The sequence below is a fragment of the Chiloscyllium plagiosum genome, chromosome 3 (genome assembly GCF_004010195.1).
Source record: "Chiloscyllium plagiosum isolate BGI_BamShark_2017 chromosome 3, ASM401019v2, whole genome shotgun sequence".
NCBI classification, from domain to species: Eukaryota; Metazoa; Chordata; class Chondrichthyes; order Orectolobiformes; family Hemiscylliidae; genus Chiloscyllium; species Chiloscyllium plagiosum.
The window spans coordinates 95,540,566-95,563,907 of NC_057712.1; the positions used below are offsets into that span (position 1 = coordinate 95,540,566).

The window sequence follows — 23,342 nt, forward strand, 5'->3', positions numbered from 1 at the left end:
TGAGTTTGAGCCCGGAGTCAGTGATTCACTGGGACTGAGTGTGAACCCCGGAATCAGTAATACACTGGGATTGAGTGTGAGCCCATGGTCAGTGAAAAACTGCGACTGAGTGTCAGCACGGGGTCAGTGTTACATTGGGACTGAGTGTGAGACCGGAGTCAGTGATACACTGGGACTGAGTGTGAGCACGTTCTCAGTGATACACTGGGACTGAATTTGAGTCTGGGAACAGTGACACAATGGGACTGAGTGTGAGCACGGAGTCAGTGATACTCTGGGACTGAGTGTGAGCCTGGGATCAGTGATACTCTGGGACTGAGTGCGAGCCCAGAGTAAGTGAGACACTGGGACTGACTGTTTGCCCAGTGTTAGTGATACACTGGGACTGAGTGTGAGGCCGGAGTCAGTGAGACACTGGGACTGAGTGTGAGCCCGGAGTTAGTGATACATTGTGACTGAGTGTGAGTCCGGTCTCAGTGATACACTGGGACTGAGTGTGAGCCCGGAGTCAGTGATACACTGGGATTGAGTGTGAGCCCGGTCTCAGTGATACACTGGGAAGAGTCAGTGCTACACTGGGACTGAGTGTGAGCCTGGAGTCAGTGATACACTGGGACTGAGTGTGAACCCAGAGTCAGTGATACACTGGGACTGAGTGTGAGCCCAGAGTCAGCGATACACTGGGACTGAGTGTGAGCCCAGAGTCAGTGAGACACTGCGACTGAGTGTGAACCCGGAGTCAGTGAGACACTGGGACTGAGTTTGAGCCCGGAGTTAGTGATACATTGGGACTAAGTGTGAGTCTGGTCTCAGTGATACACTGGGACTGATTGTGAGCCCGTAGTCAGTGATACACTGGGACTGATTGTGAGCCCGCTCTCAGTGATACACTTGGACTGAGTGCGAGCCTGGGATCAGTGATACACTGGGATTGAGTGTGAGCCCGGAGTCAGTGAGACACTGGGACTGAGTGTGAGCCCGGAATTAGTGATACATTGGGACTGCGTGTGAGTCCGGTCTCAGTGATACACTGGGACTGAGTGTGAGCCCGGAGTCAGTGATACACTGGGACTGTGAGCCCGGTCTCAGTGATATACTTGGACTGAGTGTGAGCCTGAGATCAGTGATATACTGGGATTGAGTGTGAGCCCGGTCTCAGTGACACACTGGGACTGAGTGTGAGCCCGGTCTCAGTGAGACACTGGGACTGAGTATGAGCCCAGGATCAGTGATACATTGGGACTGAGTGTGATCCCGGTCTCAGTGATACTCTGGGACTGAGTGTGAGGCCGGAGTCAGTGATACACTGGGACTGAGTGTGAGCTCGGAGTCAGTGATAGACTGGGACTGAGTGTGAGCCCGTAGTGAGTGATACACTGGGACTGAGTGTGAGCCTGGAGTCAGTGATACACTGGGACTGAGTGTGAGCCCGGAGTCAGTGATAGACTGGGATTGAGTGTGAGCCCGGAGTGAGTGATACACTGGGACTGAGTGTGAGACCCTGAATCAGTGATACACTGGGACTGAGTGTGAGCCCAGAGTCAGTGAGACACTGCGACTGAGTGTGAGCCCGGAGTCAGTGAGACACTGGGACTGAGTGTGAGCCCGGCGTTAGTGATACATTAGGACTGAGTGTGAGCCCGCTCTTAGTGATACACTTGGACTGAGTGTGAGCCTGGGATCAGTGATACACTGGGATTGAGTGTGAGCCTGGTCTCAGTGATACACTGGGACTGAGTGTGAGCCCAGAGTCAGTGAGACACTGCGACTGAGTGTGAGCCCGGAGTCAGTGATACACTGGGACTGAGTGTGAGCCCGGCGTTAGTGATACATTGGGACTGAGTGTGAGCCTGGGATCAGTGATACACTGGGACTGAGTGTGAGCCCGGAGTCAGTGATACACTGGGACTGAGTGTGAACCTAGAGTCAGTGATACACTGGGACTGAGTGTGAGCCCAGAATCAGTGATACACTGGGACTGAGTGTGAGCCCAGAGTCAGTGATACACTGGGACTGAGTGTGAGCCCAGAGTCAGTGAGACACTGCGACTGAGTGTGAGCCCGGAGTCAGTGAGACACTGGGACTGAGTGTGAGCCCGGCGTTAGTGATACATTAGGACTGAGTGTGAGCCCGCTCTCAGTGATACACTTGGACTGAGTGTGAGCCTGGGATCAGTGATACATTGGGACTGAGTGTGAGCCTGGTCTCAGTGATACACTGGGACTGAGTGTGAGCCCGGAGTCAGTGATACACTGGGACTGAGTGTGAGTCCGTTCTCAGTGAAACACTGGGACTGAATGTGAGCCTGGCATCAGTGATACACTGGGACTGAGTGTTAGCCGGGCGTATGTGATTCACTGGGACTGAGGTTGAGCCCAGAGTCAGTGAGACACTGCGACTGAGTGTGAGCCCGGAGACAGTGAGACACTGGGACTGAGTGTGAGCCCGGAGGTAGTGATGCATTGGGACTGAGTGTGAGCCCGGAGACAGTGAGACATTTGGACTGAGTGTGAGCCCGGAGTTAATGATGCATTGGGACTGAGTGTGAGTCCAGTCTCAGTGATACACTGGGACTGATTGTGAGCCCGTAGTCAGTGATACACTGGGACTGAGTGTGAGCCCGCTCTCAGTGATACACTTGGACTGAGTGTGAGCCTAGGATCAGTGATACACTGGGATTGAGTGTGAGCCCGGTCTCAGTGATACACTGGGACCGAGTGTGAGACCGGAGTCAGTGATACACTGGGACTGAGTGTCAGCCCAGGATCAGTGATACACTCGAACTGAGTGTGAGTCCGGAGTCAGTGATACACTGGGACTGAGTGTGAGCCCAGGATCAGTGATACACTGTGACTGAGTGTGAGCCCAGGATCAGTGATACACTGGGACTGAGTATGAGCCCGGAGTCAGTGATACACTGGGACTGAGTGTGAGCCCGGTCTCAGTGATTCACTGGGACAGAGTGTGAGCCCCGAGTCAGTGAGACACTGGGACTGAGTGTGAGCTCGGTCTCAGTGACACACTGGGACTGTGAGCCCGGTCTCAGTAATGGACTGAGATTGAGTGTGAGCCCAGTCTCAGTGATACACTGGGACTGAGTGTGAACCCGGAGTCAGTGATAGACTGGGATTGACTGTGAGCCCGTAGTGAGTGATACCCTGGGACTGAGTGTGAGCCCGGTCTCAGTGATAAACTGGAACTGAGTGTGAGCCCGGAGTCAGTGATACACTGGACTGAGTGTGAGCCCGGTCTCAGTGATACACTGACTGAGTGTGAGCCCGGAGTCAGTGATACACTGGGACTGATTGTGAGCCTGGAGTCAGTGCTACACTGGGACTGAGTGTGACCCTGAATCAGTGATACACTGGGACTGAGTGTGAGCCCGGAGTCAGTGATACACTAGGTTTGAGTGTGAGTCCGTGGTCAATGATTCACTGGGACTGAGTGTCAGTCCGGAGTCAGTGCTACACCTGGACTGAGTGTGAGCCCGGAGTCAGTGAGACACTGGGACTGAGTGTGAGCCCGGAGTTAGTGATACATTGGGACTGAGTGTGAGCCCGCTCTCAGTGATACACTTGGACTGAGTGTGAGCCTGGGATCAGTGATACACTGGGATTGAGTGTGAGCCCGGTCTCAGTGATACACTGGGACTGAGTGTGAGCCCGGAGTCAGTGATACACTGGGACTGAGTGTGAGCCCGCTCTCAGTGATACACTTGGACTGAGTGTGAGCCTAGGATCAGTGATACACTGGGATTGAGTGTGAGCCCGGTCTCAGTGATACACTGGGACTGAGTGTGAGCCCGTTATCAGTGATACACTGGGACTTAGTGTGAGCCTGTTCTCAGTGATACACTGGGACTGAATGTGAGCCTGGCATCAGTGATACACTGGGACTGAGTGTTAGCCGGGCGTATGTGATTCACTGGGACTGAGGTTGAGCCCAGAGTCTGTGATACACTGGGATTGAGTGTGAGCCTGGAGTCAGTGATAGACTGGGACTGAGTGTGAGCCCAGAGTTAGTGATATACTGGGATTGAGTGTGAGTCCGTGGTCAGTGATTCACTGGGACTGAGTTTGAGCCCGGAGTCAGTGATACACTGGGACTGGGTGTGAGCCCAGAGTCAGTGATACACTGGGACTGAGTGTGGACCCGAGTCAGTGATACACATGGACTGAGTGTGAGCCCAGGATCTGTGATACACTGGGACTGAGTGTGAGCCCGGAGTCAGTGATACACTGGGACTGAGTGTGAGCCCAGGATCAGTGATACCCTGGGACTGAGTGTGAGACCGGAGTCAGTGATACACTGGGACTGAGTGTGAGCCCAGGTTCAGTGATACACTGCGACTGAGTGTGAGCCCGGAGTCAGTGAGACACTGGGACTGAGTGTGAGCCCGGAGTTAGTGATACATTGGGACTGAGTGTGAGTCCAGTCTCAGTGATACACTGGAACTGATTGTGAACCCGTAGTCAGTGATACACTGGGACTGAGTGTGAGCCCAGGATCAGTGATACACTGCGACTGAGTGTGAGCCCAGAGTCAGTGAGACACTGGGACTGAGTGTGAGCCCGGAGTTAGTGATACATTGGGACTGAGTGTGAGTCCGGTCTCAGTGATACACTGGGACTGATTGTGAGCCCGTAGTCAGTGATACACTGGGACTGAGTGTGAGCCCGCTCTCAGTGATGCACTTGGACTGAGTGTGAGCCTGGTATCAGTGATACACTGGGATTGAGTGTGAGCCCGGTCTCAGTGATACACTGGGACTGAGTGTGAGACTGGAGTCAGTGATACACTGGGACTGAGTGTGTGCCCAGGATCAGTGATACACTCGAACTGAGTGTGAGCCCGGAGTCAGTGATACACTGTGACTGAGTGTGAGCCCAGGATCAGTGAGACACTGGGACTGAGTGTGAGCCCAGGATCAGTGATACACTGGGACTGAGTGTGAGCCCAGGATCAGTGATACACTCGGACTGAGTGTGAGCCCAGGATCAGTGATACACTCGAACTGAGTGTGAGCCCAGGATCAGTGATACACTGGGACTGAGTGTGAGCCCAGGATCAGTGATACACTCGAACTGAGTGTGAGACCGGAGTCAGTGATACACTGGGACTGAGTGTGAGCCCAGGATCAGTGATACACTCGGACTGTCTGCCTCTCGCATTTGTTCAGTGCTGGAGACAGACCGAGGAAACAAAACACTAACAGTCCCCCATTTTCCTTCCCCGCCCCCTCCGTCTCCGCTTGGAAGAAGACCGGAGCCATCAACTATTCCCAGGAAGAGAATTTGAGTGGAAGAAAGTGGAATTTTATTGAAAAAGTAAGTCTTGCTGTCTGTGTTATTTGTCGGCAGTGGCCCCGCGGGCAGTATCGCGCATGGTTAACCGTTCGTACACCGGGCTGGGGATCTCGGAGCTGTCAAAGAACCAGCGAAAGCCCGATCCAAAACGGAGACGTGGTCACGGGGCAAGTAAACCGTGAGAATACAGCCCAACGTCGTGGAGCTAGTGCTCCATAACTCGGTGCTGAGTTTACAGAGGGCAGCTGGATGTGCAGACGCTGCTGTGTCGCTGAGCTGGCTTCCCCCTTGCTCGCGTTTGAAGCCGGTTATTGTGTTGAGGAAGTGCACGTGTATTTAGTGTTTATGTCTGGCGATCAGTGAGAGGGGATACTCTTACAGCACACACATCCACATCCATGCTTCTCGGGGCAGGGTAGCACTCCTCAAGCCCAATGGGCTGCCGTCCACTGGGTTTCTTTCCTGGCTGTCATTATTTGAATTCGATACTTATGTAAACGTCCAGGTTGGATTTCAGGTTAACGACACGTATTTAACAGTTATTTTCCCGTCAGCGCGATTTCGTGACCCTCGCAAGGAATAAGTTGTCCTCGTTTGGAGATTAGCTGTCAAATTTCTTCACTTTTACATCCCGTGGGAGGCGAGGGAAGAGAAATGACGGTCTAAGGAATAGTAGCATCACTTTATATTCTATGTCGAATGAGAAATACCCAACAAATATCCGAGCTGTGGGGGAAGTGTGTGATACAGTATTTAGAAAATACATAGTAAGTACGCTGTTTCCATATTCTCCCGTTTTTATTTGTCACTTTTCCACTATTCCCAGCTAAAAACCAGCGTTCCTTTCATCGCTTCCTTTGGGAGTAGAGAGGGTTAAATCGAAAACATGTATTTGCAGTTGGACTTGCAAAAAGCGGTGAGTTGGTGAACCTAGCCAGCGGGTTCTTGCTGAGTATTGCTCCTGTGTGAGTCAGTATTGGTGACCGGAATCGGCCGCTCATTTCACAGAATGAAAGTAAAATAGCAGCAAAAGTAGGTACGGTTCAAATTCACCAATTGCATCTCTTGAAAAACAAATAAAAATTCAGCACGACTTAGGGGTTCCTTGTACTCCTTGCTTCGATCTTATTATTAAATCCAAGTCTTTAACAAGCAAAGAGAATTTCACCTTCGCACGATAACCGTCGAATGCGTTTTATGTTTGAGAATTGCCTAAACCAATCATTGTCCTGTAATGTGGAAAACGGTCTTTAACTTTTATAGTTACATTTATACAGGGCGCAGTCACTGTTTCAAAAGCATTGTGCCTCCTTACCTCGCTAACCCGTCCACCCCATTTGCTATTTCCATGTTGCCGTCCGAAGGAGCACTTGCCACTTTCCGTCCATACAGTACAATAGGCCGAACAAACCGCACCTTAATCACACAAGTGGTCATCACCAACAGCAAATAGGTTCTTTTGGCAACAGATATTGCAGACCCCAGTGTGTCGATTACACACGGATCTGGTGCGTGTCAATTAGTCGACAGTGGTGGTGATAAATGAATTTTAAACAGAGAGAGAGAAAAAACAAGTGTCTCGGTACGAGCGTTTACACCAGCAGCTGTTTTTCTGTAGTTTCGAAATGTCTGCAGTCAGCACAAGCGACGAGAATCATATATAATCCGGGAAATTATGGATGGACAGTAATATTTCGCATGTCCGTCAGACGATAACCCACATGTAATAGTTCCTCACGTCTTTCGAAGAAAAGCATCGTTTCTTTTGTAAAGAAGGTTATAGCGTGCCTGCAGCTATCGAGACCATCCTGTCCTGTAATACGGAGATAACCCGCTCCAAGTGTTTGGGGTCTTAAAGATTAGTGATTATAATGCAGCTCTTTGACCATAATGTCGAAAAAAATAAGGTGATGCAAAATATACCACTTATACCACTTTTTAAATGATTTCAAGTAAACAGTAAGGAAACTACCTCAAGATTAGATTTATTCTGAAAATATACTTTGGCCGAATTGAAAATGAAACAAATATGACAAGCAGGAAAATAAAACTAAAGCATGCATATTTTTGCTATTACCTAATCTTAATATATCAATATCAATGTACTATATACATTTGCAGCATATTGCTCTGTACAGTAATTCAATGCTATATAAAGGAGCTATTAAAGACGTTTGAATCACACAAAAGGCCCCATTAGAAAATATATTTTGTTTCTAGTTTATGCCTGTTCATTAAGTCACTTTACTTTTTTTGTGGTGAAAATAGATTACCGCAAAGCTAAGATATCCAAACACTGATCACTTTTTTTGTGTGTGGAGAAAATCTCAAGTTGCTCAGAAAAAGGACAGGCAAAAAAGGGTGAAAGTCAAAATATGGATTTTGGGCATCTTGAATAAGTTAAACTGGAAGTAGGAATTTGCTGTTTTTATGGCCTCACCCAGTTCTGTAATATTGCTGCTGTGTTAATTCTGATTCTCAGAACTGTGTAAACAAAAGTACATTCATTTGACATTTTCTGGTTAATATTTGTAGGATGTTGATAATAAAAGTGATCACAGTCAGTGTGATAAATATGAATCACAAGGGAACAAAGATGAGCAGGATCCAGTCAATGATCCAGTCAACTTCAATTGTGGGGGAAAGACATTACATTAGAAATCATTTAATATCTTTCAGCTATCCAAAACTCCTTAATTTCTCATCCTCTCTATTTTATGTTAGACCTGTCTGTTTGATAAATATAACCAATGAGGGCACACATGTGCAATGCAATCTTATTGTATTTCTCTATTATTTTAACAGAGGTGTTAACCTCTTTCCATAAAGTGATATTTGTGGGCATAAAATGATACCTGTATAATGTTTCCATGAACATTGTAGACTGAGGAATGTTATGAGAATATCAATATTGTCAATACTTTATAGGCAGGATATTTTAGACACATTTTCTATTTAATGAATGAAAGCAGAAATCTCTTGAATTTAAATTGCACTTGAAAATTGTGAATATAAAAACTCAGTTGGGCTCAGTCATGGCTCAATTGGTAGTGCAGTCGCCTCTGAATTTGAAAGTTCAAGACTCACTCCAGAGGTTGAGCACAACTATCGAGGCTGACCTTTCAGTGTAGTACTAAGGGATGTGGCAACTTTAAGGGGAGCCCTGAAACTGCAATCAGAAATGTCTGCCCAGATGAATATAAAAGTTGCCATGGCACTATTTTGAAGAAGAGTGGGACAGTTATCTTCCATGACTTGGCCAATATTTTTTGCCTGAAATAAGATTTGCAATAACAGATTATCTAGTTGCTATCACATTGCTGATGATGGGAGTTGGCTGTGTGCTGATAGGCTCCCTCATTTCCCACGTTACAGCAGTGACTGCACAACGAAACAGCTTACTTGGCTGTGAAGTTCTTTGACATCATAGAATCCCGACAGTGCAGGAAGAGACCATTTTAGATTAGATTCCCTACAGTGTGGAAACAGGCCCTTCGGGCCAACCAGTCCACACCTACCCTCCAAAGAGTAACCTACCCAGACCCATTTCCCTCTGACTAATGCACCTAACACTACAGGCAATTTGGCATGGCCAATTCATCTGCCCTGCACATCTTTGGACTGTGGGAGGAAACCGGAGCACCCAGAGGAAACCCACACAGACAGTTGCCCAAAGCAGGAATCGAACCTGGGACCCTGGAGCTGTGAGGCAGCAGTGCTAACTACTGAACCACCGTGCCACCCCTTGTCTGGTAGTTGTGAAAAGCACTAAGGAGAAGCAAGTTTTATTTAATTATTATTATTTAATAGACAGCATTGGTCAGTTGACATGGGAGTGTAGGTTAGAGCTATATCAGTTTACAGCTGGAAAATAAAGTATCAGCATACATTAATTACATTTACAGTCATATATTTCCACAGATTATAAAATAATTCAGATAAAAATTAAATCTTGAGACTTTTATCTGACTTGTGGATATTGCAGCACAAAGTGGAAGTTGCAAATATATAGTTATACAGGAAGTGATTCAAATAATGCTTATTCCATGAGTGAAGGAGGTCAAATGATTTAGTTTTAAAAATCTCCTTCAGTTGCAGAATAATCATGTGTTCAACTACTTTCCTTACAATGTATCAAAGTACACTTTTTTTAATAGTCAAGGTTACTGCATGACTAATGTTTTAATGTAGTTGAGTATAACAGAAGTATAATAAAATGGTGTGTTATCATGCATAATAAAATTGGATAAATAGCTTGAATTCTATTATATTTTAAAAACCTGGGAGTATAAATTTGCAGAAACTGTTAGATTGTCATAAACACATACATTACTGTCATACTACAACATTAATAACAACTTCTTGAAATTATACGTATAGCACCTTTGATGAAATAAAACATCCAAGGCTCCTCAGGACAGCATTATAAAGCAAGGTTTGACACCAAACCAAAGGAAGCTATATTAGGGTGCATGGCCAAATTCTGATCTGTCCCAGGTAGGTTCAAGGGAGCACAATAAAGAAAGAAAGAGTGGTGGAGGGGTTTAGAGCTTAGGGCCAAGGCAGCTGGAAACATGGCTGCAGTTTGTGAAGCAATTAAAATCCAGGATGCTCCAGAGGCCAGAATTTGATGTGTATATATATATTGCAGAAGGTAAAGAGGCTGGGAGGGATTATAGAAATAGGAAGGGATGAAACTAAGGATGAGAATGTCGCGATTGGGGTTTGTTTGTGGAGAGATAATTTAAGTTCAGCAATTGTGGGGATGAGGCTCATGATAGGTAAATTTTGGCACAAATATGGACATGGGCAGCTGTTTTAAAAGACCACGTTTACATAGCGTACAATATGGGAGGTTAGCCAGGAATGTACTCCAATAATCACATCTAGAGGTAACAAAGGTTCAATGAGGATTTAGCAGCAAAAAATAAAATTAAGCTTAAATTGCCTTTTAGGGAGAAAACCTGCTATCCTTACTCAATTTGGCCTATAATTATTCTAATCTAATTTCAGTGTGATAAGCTCAACTGGCCTTTGAAAAGGCTTAGCAAGCTATACAACATCAACATAGAAGCCCACCGTAAACCTCTTGGCACAGCTATGGATGAGCAATAAATGCCAATCTTGCCAATGATGCTTCCATTCTGGGAACAAATTTAAAAATTAAATACATGCTGTATACTGGAAGTTAGTAAGAGCAAGCTCACAGCTGTTTTAATCTGTCCTGTTTTAAGTTATTTTCTGTTTGTAGGTGTGTAGTTCTAGCTAGGTTGTTAATTTCACACCCCTTAAGCAACTTTACTGTGAAACATTCGCTGGATTTGTCATTTACATTTTTTTATTCATTTGTTTGGTGGGAATTATTTGGAGGAAGTAATACATTGGACATGGTGGATAACATAGACTGTATTATTTATCACATTTCTTGAAATTTTTGCAGTGACGTTGCTTGAAATATAGGATAGTGACTTTGTTTATTGTTTTGATTTACATGAGCGACTTTGTAGTCTGTTCAGTTCCTTTGGGATTTATCTAAAATGAGAAATTAGAAGGAAGTGATTTTAATGCTCTTTCTTATAACCAAATTTTAAAATTGCATTCTAATTTGTATCTAATAAAGTTGATTTATGACATATTAAGTGCATTTATTAAATGCCGATATTTAGAAATTGAATTATGTTAGTAACATTGTCATTTGTGCGCCTGGTCTATGCTGTACTACTTTGTCTCTTTACGTGCCTCTTCTACAGTGTGAATTTTTCAGAAATTGATAGAAATTACTTCGAAAAACTGTTTCCAAAACTTTACCATCAAACACCATGATAAATGGTAAATCACACACAACCAGTATTACAGAAAATACCGTAATTGTTGCTGTATAATTTACCTGATTCTTGGGTTTCAATTGAGGGAATTAACAAATTGATCCTTATTTTATAAAATAATGTGTTCAAAATTAATTATCTTCATTTTTTTAAAGTATGGGTGCAATTTGGTAGACTTCTGCCAGTGAAGCTCAACATAGTAAATACTTGTAATAAATCACTGCGTATGTTAATGTTTCTTCCACATAAGCATTTTTCATATTTCAAGAAATGTGAAATTCAATTGCAAACTGCAGCTTATTATGTTCTGGGAACATGGGTTCAAACCTCACTGTGACACATGGTGAAACTTGAATTCAATAAAAATCTGCAATAAAGAGCTAGTCTAATGATGACCATGTCGCACTTGTGGAATATCAGGGAGGGAAGCCTATCATCCTTACCTAGTCTGGCCTACATGTGACTCCAGATTCATAGCAATGTCACTGTCTCTGAACTGTCCTCTGGGCAATTATGAATGGGCAATAAATGCTGGCCCTGCTATGACACCTACATACCGTGAACAAATGAAAAAATAACCCAAAGTATTTTTATTCACCGTTTACAATTCATGCTTAAAAAACGATGCCTGTAAGGTGATAAAAGCTTCCATATCAAAAAAGAAAATGCTTACACACATTTATCAAATTTAGAGTTCAGTATCTCAAAAAGCAGATTGCTCTATTAAATGCTGTCTTCTTCAACAATGTTTGTGTCATCAGAGCAATATTTTTTGTTTATGTTCATGATATCAATTGTATTCAATTGATTGGGATTAGCTAACCATAATTTTAGATTTCCACCATTCATAGAATACCTTCAGCATTCAGCCAGTTGGTAAATAATTGAATTAAAATGCTATAAAATATGTAAAATATTTATACTTGATGAGTCATTAACATTGAGAACAGTTATTTTGTAGATCAACCCATTCATTCTAGTAGATCTTTCACAAACAGCATACGAAGAAGATACATTTGCTAAAATATTACATTTTAAACAAAATCTTAATGAAAATATACATATTTCAAAAAAATGAACTGCTGACCATCAATCTGATGAGAGTACTTCACAAGTCAAGTCTTAGAGTCATAGAGATGTACAGCATGTACAGCTTCAGTCCAACTCATCCATGCCGACCAGATATCCCAACCCAATCTATTCCCACCTGCCAGCACTTAGCCCATATCCCTCCAAACCCTTCCTATTCATATACCCATATAAAAGATGCCTTTTAAATGTTGCAATTGTACTAGCCTGCACCACTTCCTCTGGGCAGCTCATTCCATACACCTACCACCCTCTGTGTGAAAAAGTTGCCCCTTAGGTTTCTTTCATATCTTTCCCTTCTCACACTAAACCTATACCCTCTAGTTCTGGACTCGCCCACTCCAGTGAAAAGACTTTGTCTATTCATCCTATCCTTGCCCCTCATGATTTTATAAACCTCTATAAGGTCACCCCTCAGCCTCCGACGCTCCAGGGAAAACAACCCTAGCCTATTCAACCTCTCCCTATAGCTCAAATCCTCCAACCCTGGCAACATCCTTGTAAATCTTTTCTGAATCCTTTCAAGTTTCACAACATCTTTCCGATAGAAAGAGACTAGAATTGCACACAATATTCCAACAGTGGCCTAACCAATGTTTGAAGTAATCTCATCATGGATAATGGTTTCCAAAGAGAGAGAGGGTAAGACAGGCAATGTTGTAGATTGGTAAGTCTGCTGTTTTGGTGAATTAACTACCGGATGTGAAGTTCATCTTGAGGTTAAATAGAAAACTGAAGTTTTGCAACATCTGATTCAGAGTGAAGAAGAATTAAAGGTGGGAGCAAGGATATGGAGAAACAGTGGCAAATAAATAGAATAGTTCCTTTGCACTGATTAGTTGCTTAAACAGATTGGAAGCAAATTTCATCTCTAAATTTAAGTACAGTTGTTAGTTAAGAGAGCAATAATTTTTCTCCATGTTCCTTTCATGCATTTATTCATTATCTTTGATTGAATGGTGCTTCTGTTTGAGCAATTGCAATGTTCTCCTTCAGTTACTACTTATTAAGGCACAAAAGTACATTATTTGGCCCAACCAATCCCTGTTGGCATTTAAGTTTCACTTAGACCTCTCTCTGCCAACCTCTGTAATTTGTTGCAGTTCTCCATATTAACTATCTCCCACAAAATTGATGTCATCTGCAAATTTCAAAGTTATGTTTTTGATTCCAAAGTCTAAAATCATTAATGTAAATAATGAACTGATCCTTGGTCAGCACCACCTCCTAACCTTTTGTTAAAAAAATAGATTTCTTTCGGGATCAATCAGTTGGTTAAGAGTAGATAACATTCATTGGATGTTGTCTTTAAAGATTTTGTGGTGCAGTAGTAGTGCCCCTGCCTCTGAGTCAGAAGATCTGAGTTCAAATCCCACCTGCTCCAGAACGTTTATAATTAACATCTCTGAACAGTTGATTAAGCAAAAAACCTGGTTAGGCCAGTGAGGATAGTCACAAAACATTCAGGGGTGTATGATTAGCACTGTTAGACAGGAAAAAGAAAGGAGCAAAGACCTTGGTTGGGCTCTTATGAAACAATTTAATGTCTGTCCCTCTGGGCCAGAGGGTCTTGGTTCAAGCCCCGCCTGTTCCAAAGCTGCATCATATCATCTCTGAACAGGTTGATTAGAAAATATCAAAAGTTGGGTTTGGGATTCCAAAAGGTCCCTCAGGAACCCACTCCGACGACCTGAGCAACTTCCTGGAGATTTCCCCCTACTGTATCCTTCCACCTGGTGTGGAGGCATTTCCTGTCTGGACTGCAGCTGAACACTGTCCACTTCTTCTCCTTTATTCACCACCTGGATGTGTTTTGGCATTCCACAGTGAAGGGCTCTCTAGACAGGAGACCTACTGTTTTCCATCAGTGATCTGAGGTGAAGGGTGTTGCATATAGCTGTCCCATGCAACTGTAGTTTAAAGGGGTTCATGGACTCCAAGCCCAACCGTTTGTTTTATGATACAGTGCAGTTTTGTGGACAATGTGTATGCTGATTGTGAGAGATTGTATCCCTGTTCAGGTATTTTTTTAAAAGAAAACTCTGACTGTTCTTTCAGTTATCCCATGTTCTGGGCTCTTTGTGCAACTAGTGTGGAGGGGCTGGGAAAGCTGACAGACCTCCTTGTGGGCTTTCTCGTAGACCTGGCCAAAGTAGCCAACAGGAGGTCTAGGCTGTGGACTGTGGAGAAGATCATAGTTTTTGATTGCCTGCCTCTTTTCCGCAGCTACGTTTGTACCTGGGTATCTTTGAAGAGGGAACATGTGGTGTCCACTGACCCCCACAAAGCATTTAGAGGCAGGTGGACCCTGAGAGAGCTGGAGTGCTTCATGTCTCCCTTCAACACCATTTTGATTTACTTCCGTCCCTCTCCCTATCCTTCTTCCAGTTTTGATGTTGTTGAACTGCCCTTGGTGGGCAGTACTTGTGATTCATTCATTGTTCAATTTGTCAAATGGATAATTTGGAGGTGGGTTGTCAAAACATGAGCTGGGTTTAGATTAATTCGGTAAATGGTTGCATTGATGGTGTTTGTGCTGATTTATAGATTACAGTAAAACGCTTGTAAATTTCTGAATATCTTTTGTTGCTTAATTCAATGTCTAGATGTCAAGTTATTAAACATTGTCACTCTGAATAACTCCACAATTTACTCCCATTCTCGGTTTTTTGTCTTGGAGCCAGCAAGCAATCCATTCTGTCACGTGGTCCCTTGGCCTCACATGTGCTGATCTTTATCATTCGGCTATTATGGGCTACCTTACCTTTTGAAAATTTAGATCAATTGCATCTATTGTATTAACGTTGTCTACTCTCTCTCACCTCCTCAAAAAATTCAATAGGATTAGTCAAACAAGATTTTCCCGTTTGTAATTCATATTGACAATTAATAAAGGTTTCTTTGCCATTCTCTTCTTTGGTAGTGATTCCATCATTTTTCCTACCACCTGCAGTAAGACGACTGCTCTATAATGTCTTGGACATGCTCTTCCCTCTTCTTCAATCTCGTAATTACGTTAATTGGAATTGCACCTTTTTCAAACAAGTTATTAAATATTAGTGGTATTTTCTCTTATATGTTTCCTTATTTATTGATTCCTTTTCTGAGTTGGTCTCTTAGCAGTGCAAGGTATGAAACCTGAAGTAGACTAAACTTGTATGTGGGGCAATTGGGAAGTGGTGCCAATTTCATTGAATCGTAAAAATGCTCCAGGTTACCATAAACTATCTGGATGCTTAAAACTTTATCATCCCAGTGCCCACAGATATATGTTTCTAGTTGTTGTCAGCAGCATTTGAATTTCATAAATGATTCTACAAGATAATGTTCCCAATTCAGAGCCAGATTTGTAAAATCACTCCTGCAAAATATAATTGATTATATGAGAAGTGATCTGCAGAGCAGTAGCAATAAAGTATGAAGTTTGCATTGAAATGATTATAGACTCAGGATTAAAATGTTACTAGCAGAACTAAAAATCTACTTGCTGTCAGCACAGCAACATTATATTTGACTGTTTTACACAACTGTGGCATTTAATTTGTGTAGTTAAAATGTGTACTGCACACAAATATGTTTACATGATGTGCAGTATCAAAATGCATTGGGTGCTTCCTGTGCATTGCTTGCATTAGAAGGTAGAATTAAGTTTACTTAATTCAAGTACAATACAATGATATGTATTTCTGTTTATAGTCCCTTTCTGATATGAAGGAGCCACTGAGCTGAATTAAAAACAAAGACTGAAACTTCTAGGACAATGAATCTTTCAGTATTTGAAAATTTTTTAAAAAGTCAGTGACCAGTTTGGAGCATTCTTGACTGTTTCCACTTAAAATTGTAATGGAATTTTTTTACTTTTCAGCTGCTGATGGTTCCATTGTGTATTTCCATCAATTTCTGCTTGTATTTTGTTTTTTCAGTTTTATAGTCTTTGCCTTGTCATCATTCAATGAGGCGGCAAATTTTTCAATCCAAATATTTACCGCCTGTTGAAGCCTGTCAGATTATTTCATGTTTGCAACTTTGAAGAAGCAATGCTGCCTTACAGTGCTCAGATCTGGGTTCAATTCCAACCTTGGGTGACTGTCTGTGTAGAGTTTACACATTCTCCCCGTGTCTGTGTGGGTTTCCTCCAAATACTGCTGTTCCCTTCCACAGTCCAAAGATGTGCAGGCTAGGTGGATTGGCAGCGGGAAATGTGGGGTGGTGGGGTTGGTGGGTGGGATGCTCTTCAACAGGTCAGTGCAGATTCAGTGGGCTAAATGGCGTCTTTCTGTATTGTAGGGATTCTTTTTACATGTGTTGATACACATAGTTTTTAGTTGATGATGGATCATTTGCAGAGTTGTGTGCTTATGTTAGGATGGTTAGCAATTTGATGAGTGTAACATAGGTAGATGTATTCTGATTTGATTCTTCGATTGTGCATAATTTGCAATATCTTTAACGTTAAATCACACTGAGTAGGTCTGGGGACCATGCCAAAAATATAGAGCAGGTTTCATTTAACACACTATCAACCAGATTTGTATTGTTCTTCAGGCACTTGTTGCTATACAACAGACTTTCCACAGCTCCCAATCACATTATTAAACCTGTAAGGTTATTTTTTGGATTAACATGAAGAAGACCATATCTGCCGATAGTCTTACTGGGGCTACTAAAGTACTGTTGTTAGCACCACATTTTGGTGGTGATATCATTATCATGTTTTAATGTCACTATCATTGTGATAATCATGTTCTGTCACATAGTCATTAAAAGTGTTTTTAGACAATGTCTAGAAAAAGAAGACTGAGAGATATTCAGTTTTTTGGAAGCACAGACAAATAAGAAAAGGAGATTGGGTAGTATTGCTGGTTAAAGAAGAAATTGTGCAACAGTGAGGAAGGATATTAGCTCTGGTGAAGTGGAATCTGTATGATAGAGTTTAGAAACACCAAGTGGAAGACAACGTGTTGTATCCTGTTATGGGCCAGACAAAACCTCCTCAAAATATATTAAGAAGATAGCCTCGACCCCGACTTTTTCTGATTTTAAAAGGCAAGTGTAAGACATTACATTCTGGATGCAATTTGATGGGTCAAACTGCAGGGCTTGAACCAAAGCATACTTTATTCTTACACTCCAGTTAAAATGTAGACAAAATAAGCATTTAAAAAAAATTAACTTAACTGTAACTCTGTTGGTAACAAGGTAATATATATGTTAACTACCACTGATTAGCTGTTCCAAGATGGTAACATCCCATAAATGCACCCTTGGCAAAGGCAAATTCAGTAAAATAGATTGTCACACATGCAATGTTTAGATTAGATTAGATTACATTACAGTGTGGAAACAGGCCCTTCGGCCCAACAAGTCCACACCGACCCGCCGAAGCGAAACCCACCCATACCCCTACATTTACCCCTTACCTAACACTACGGGCAATCTAGCATGGCCAATTCACCTGACCCTGCACATCTTTTGGACTGTGGGAGGAAACCGGAGCACCCGGAGGAAACCCACGCAGACACGGGGAGAACGTGCAAACTCCACACAGTCAGTCGCCTGAGGCGGGAATTGAACCCAGGTCTCAGGCGCTGTGAGGCAGTAGTGCTAACCACTGTGCCACCGTGCCGCCCGAGTCAGGTGAATTGGCCATACTAAATTGCCCGTAGTGTTAGGTAATGGGTAAATGTAGGGGTATGGGCGGGTTTCGCTTCGGCGGGTCGGTGTGGACTTGTTGGGCCGAAGGGCCTGTTTCCACACTGTAATCTAATCATGTTTCTCCAGTCCAGGAGGAAAGAGCATCCAGAGAAAGCGTTGAGAGAGAGAGAAATCCCATACATTTTGCTGTAGCAGGAAGAGATACATAGCAGCTTCAAAATGCCAACAACTACTGAAAGTTAAACTAAAATCCTGATTCTGTGGGGGCTCGACCCCACCCATTCAGGCTGCATCTATTGTTCTGACTTTAAAACAAAACTAAGGCCTCACAAGCTGTTTACTTTATTGGCTTGGAACATATGGCTCAACACCTGTCTCAACCTCTCTTTATTAAAAAAAAGGACAGTATAGACTTCTTAAAATTATAGCATTGTCACAATATTGACAAGCAAACTGTAATGATAATGTTGGGGAAGGCATTAAGCAGGAAATTAGAGTCACAAACAATAAAGGTGAGTAATTGTGCTGTAAATGTGAGTAACCTTAATCAACATATAGATTGGGAAAATCAAATCAGTAACAACATTTTCTGGATCATTACATTGAGGCGCCAACTAGAGAGCAGGCCACCTTAGAATGGATATTGTGTAGTAAGAAAGGACTGATTGGCAGTATAGCTGAGTGAGGCCCTTTGTGGAGTAGTGACCAAGACATGATAGAATTCTTCATTAAGTTGCAGAGTGACATAGTTGATTCTGAGACTAGGTTCCTGAATCTAAATAAAGGAAATTACAGGTTGTTCTGCTATAATGGGTGTTTCGTCAGCGTGAATTAGCTATAACGTGATTGACGAATTGTAGGCATTGCTAGGATGATGTGAACTTTCTAATGAATGGGTATAGCGATTTTCGATAGCGATTTTCCCGAGTGCGATTTTCTATAGCACGAGGTTGCAGAGGAACACAACTGTTGCGTTATAGCAGAACGACCTGCATGATAGCACGAGGCACGAGATGGCTATGATTAATTGGGGAACATTATTTTAAGGGATGATGGTAGATAGTCAATGGGAAATATTTAAAGACTGCAGGGAGGAACTGCAACAATTGTTCATTTCTGTCTAGCAGAAAAGTAAGAAGGAAAGGTGGCCTGACCATGGCTAACAAGGGAAATCAAGGATAGTATTAGATCCAAGGAAGGGACATACAAACTGGCCAAAACAAGCAGCAGACCTGAGGAATAGGAGCAGTTTAGAGTTTGATGGGAGGCATAGTGGCCCATTGGTTAGCACTGCTGCCTCACAGCACCAGGGACCAGGGTTCAATTCCAGCTTCAGGCGATTGTCTGTGTGGAGTTTGCATGTTCACCCTGTGGCTGCGTGGGTTTCCTCCGGGTGCTCTGGTTTCCTCCCACTTTCCGAATACATTCAAGATAGGTGGATTGGCCGTGCTAAATTGACCATAGTGTTCAGGGATGTGTAGGTTAGGTGCGTTAGCCATGGGAAATGCTGGGTTACAGGGATAGGGTAAGTGGATGGATCTGGGTGGGATGCTGTTCGGAGGGTTGGTGTGGTTTAGTTGGGTCAAATGGCCTGTTTCCACACTGTGGGAATTCTATGGATTTCAGCAAAGGAGGGATTACGGACGGGAATTGAGTACAAAAGTAAGCTTGTGGGAAACATACAAACTGATTGTAAAAGCTTCTATAAATATGAGAAGGGAAGAAGTTTAGTTAGGACAAATGTAGGTCCCTCACGGTTAGAAACAGAGACATTATAATGGGGCGTAAAGAGGAATTAAATACATATTTTGTTTCTTCACAAAAGATAACACAAAGGACACCCCAAAAATGTTGAGGACTGCAGGCTCTTGTGAGAGGAAGAACCTGCAACTTCCCAAGAGTAGGAAAATGGTGTTGAGGAAACTGAAGGGATTAAAAACTGATAAATCCCCAGGGCCTGATAATTTATATCCCAGTGTATTTAAGGAAGTGACAGAGAAGTAGTGAATTCATCTTTCAATATTAACCTGACATTATTAGTGGGAAAATGCTAGGATGTATTAGAAAATACATAATAGCAAAGCACTTAGAGTCAAAAAGTACGGAAACACACCATTTGGTCCGACCAGTCCATGCCGAGCATTATCCCAAACTAAACTAGCCCCACCTGCCTGAGCTTGGCCCAGATCCGTCCAAACATTTCTTATTTATATACGTATCTAAATATCTTTTCAATGTTGTAACTGTACCTGCATCCATCAGCTATTATAGAAATTCATTTCACACACAAACCACTCTGTGTGAAAGACATTGCCCCTCATGTCTTTTTAAAATTTTTCTCCTCACTTTAAAAATATGTCCCCTATTCTTCAAATCCTCTACCCTGCCATTCACTTTATCTATACCCCTCAATATTTTGTAAACCTCTATAAGGTCACCTCTCAATCTCCTGCGCTCCAGTGAAAGAAGTCCCAGCCTGTACAGCCTCCCTTTATAACTCAAAGCCTCCATTCCCAGCAATATCCAGGCAAATCTCTTCTGAACCCTCTCCAGCCTAATTACCTTTGTATTATAGGGAGACTAGAAATGCACACTGTACTTCAAAAAAGGCCTTACCAATGTTCTGTACAACCTTGACGTAACGTCTCCGCTCCTATACTCAAAGATCTAAGCCATGAAGGCAAACATGCTAAACATCCTCTTAAGCACGATATTTATATGTGATGCAAAGTTCAAAGAATTAAGTACCTGAATCCTGAGGTCTCTCTATTCTACAACACTACCCAAGGCCCTACTTTTAGTTGGAAAACAATGACAGGTTACAAGGGAAATCATGCTTGACAAATCCACTGGAATGTTTTGAGATATTACTAGTAGAGTTGATAAGGGGGAGTCAGTGGATATGGTTTACTTGGACTTTCGGAAGCTTTTGGCAAGATCCCACATAAGGGATTAGCATGTAAAAGTGCATGCGATGGTGGAGTCGGGGAGGGTAATGCACTGATATGGATTGAGAGCTGATTGGCAGAAAGAAAGCAAAATGAAGAAATGAACAGGTATTTTTTTTCTGAGTGGTAGGCACTGAATAGTGGTGTACTGCAGGGATCAGTGTTTGGAGTCCAGCTACTCACAACAAAATATTAATGATATGAGCACAGGAGTTGGGAGGTCATGTTGCAGCTCTACAGGACATTGGTTAGGCCACTGTTGGAATATTGCGTGCAATTCTGGTCTCCTTCCTATTGGAAAGATGTTGTGAAACTTGAAAGGGTTCAGAAAAGATTTACAAGGATGTTGCCAGAGTTGGAGGATCTGAGCTACAGGGAGAGGCTGAACAGGCTGGGGCTGTTTTCCCTGGAGCGTCGGAGGCTGAGGGGTGACCTTATAGAGGTTTACAAAATTATGAAGGGCGTGGATAGGATAAATAGACAAAGTCTTTTCCCTGGGGTTGGGGAGTTCAGAACTAGAGGGCATAGGTTTAGGGTGAGAGGAAAAGATATAACAGTGACCTAAGGGGCAACTTTTTCACGCAGAGGGTGGTAAGTGTATGGAATGAGCTGCCAAAGGATATGGTGGAGGCTGGTACAATTGCAACATTTAAGAGGCATTTGGATGGGTATATGAATAGGAAAGGTTTGGAGGGATATGGGCCAGGTGCTGGCAGGTGGGACTAGATTGGGTTGGATTATCTGGTTGGCATGGACGGGTTGGACCAAAGGGTCTGTTTCCATGCTGTACATCTCTGTGACTCTATGACTTAAATGAGGCAAGTAAGTGTAAGTTTACATGAAGTTAGGTGGGAGGGTGAACTGTGAGGAGGATGCAGAGATGCTTCAGTGTGATTTGGACAAGTTGAGTGAGTGGGCAAACACATGGCAGATAATGTACCTTGTGCTTAAATGTGAGGTTAGCTACTTTGGTAGCAAAACAGGAGGGCCGATTATTATCAGAACGATGATAGATTCGAATGAAGGAGGGCAACAAAACTGGGTGCCTTGTACACTAGTCAGTGAAATTAACCATGAAGGTATAGCAAATGGTATGCTGTCCTTCGAGCTGCCCGAGGAAGTGGTGGACACTAATACAACTACAACATTTAAAAGGCATCGGGATGGGTTTATGTATAGGAAGGGTTTAGAAGGGTTTGGGCCAAGTGCTGGCAAATGGGATGAAGCCACTTTAGAATATCTGGTCAGCATAGATGAGTTGGACTGAAGGGTCTGTTTCTGTGCTTTACATCTCTATCACTCTATGACTCATAGCAAGAGGATTCTAATGCTGAAGCAGGGATGTTTTGCTACAATTGTACAAGGCCTTGATGAGAGTTGCCCTGGTGAGTTTTGAGTGTGAAGTTTTGAGGAAGGATGCTCTGGTCAGAGAGAGTACAACAAACATGCTAGAACTATTCCTCATCTGACAGGACTGATGTATGCAGAGAGATTGAATCAGTTAGAATTATGTTCACTGCTGTGCAGAAGAACTCCCAATCTCACAGAAATCTATAAAATTCTAACAGGGCAAAGCAAGGTAAATGCAGGAAGGATATTTCCAATGACAAAGGAATACAGAAACAAAGGTCACAGTTTAAGCATCTGGGGGACGCGATTTCGGACTGAGATGAGAAATTTTGTCACCTGGAGAGGGACGAGCCCATAGAATTCTTTGCCACAAGAAGCAATTGAGGCCAATTCATTGAAGAAGCAGGAACAGGGACTGAGGTGAATGATCAGCGATGATCGTATTGAATGGTGGAGCAAGCTCGAAGGACTGAATGACCTATTTCTTTCCTGTTGCTATTAACTGTGTTTTGATGTTTGCAAGACAGAACAAAAGTATGTGTTCAAGTGATAAACAAACCATGATATGTGGGTCCAGAGAATACAAACCTAAGAATAAATGAACAGAAATGGCTAGAAGTTACAAAATTAATAAAATGGTAAAATGAAAGACCAGTATCTAAGTGCATGGAGCCCTTGAAACAAAGCAGTTAAACTGAGACTATCAATATATATAACAAAAGTAAGATCTGACAACCATTGGCTAACAGAGTTGGACCTGAATATTGAAGGGTATGTGACCTTTAGGAAGGACAGAAAGGGAGGAAAAGGTGGAGGGGTGCTTCTATAAATTACTGATAATATCAGCGTAATAAAAATGGATGATCTAAGTTCAGGAGATGAGGATGCAGAAGTGGCTCAGAAGAGATGAGAAATGATAAACATTGAGTCACTTGTGGGAGTGCTGTATGGCCCCATAAATGTAACCACATTTTATATAAAAAATGGAATGTTTCAGAAGAAATAATGACTGCTGGTTGGAAAGGTACAGCGATTGTCGTGAGGAATTTTAGTATAGATGTACATTACAAAAATCAGATGGGAAAATTAGCTCAATGAGGAGATCATAGAATCTTTTCAGGATAGTTTTTTTGAACAGCATAATCTGGAGTCACTCAGCGAGAAAGTTG

At 42.9% G+C, this 23,342-nt stretch overlaps 1 protein-coding gene across 25 annotated transcripts in view; it reads left to right on the forward strand.

The window, feature by feature from the left end:
• eya4 (EYA transcriptional coactivator and phosphatase 4) overlaps positions 1 to 23,342 on the forward strand; it is a 554,349-nt gene that overhangs the window by 73,930 nt on the left and 457,077 nt on the right. For 8 of the 25 annotated variants that reach the window (XM_043686510.1, XM_043686584.1, XM_043686520.1 and 5 more), the window contains exon 1: positions 5,101 to 5,327. The exons of 1 other annotated variant lie outside the window; for it this stretch is intronic. The gene's annotated coding sequence lies outside the window, so the exon portion shown is untranslated. 16 more of the 25 variants (XM_043686430.1, XM_043686470.1, XM_043686608.1 and 13 more) reach the window with 8 other exon arrangements.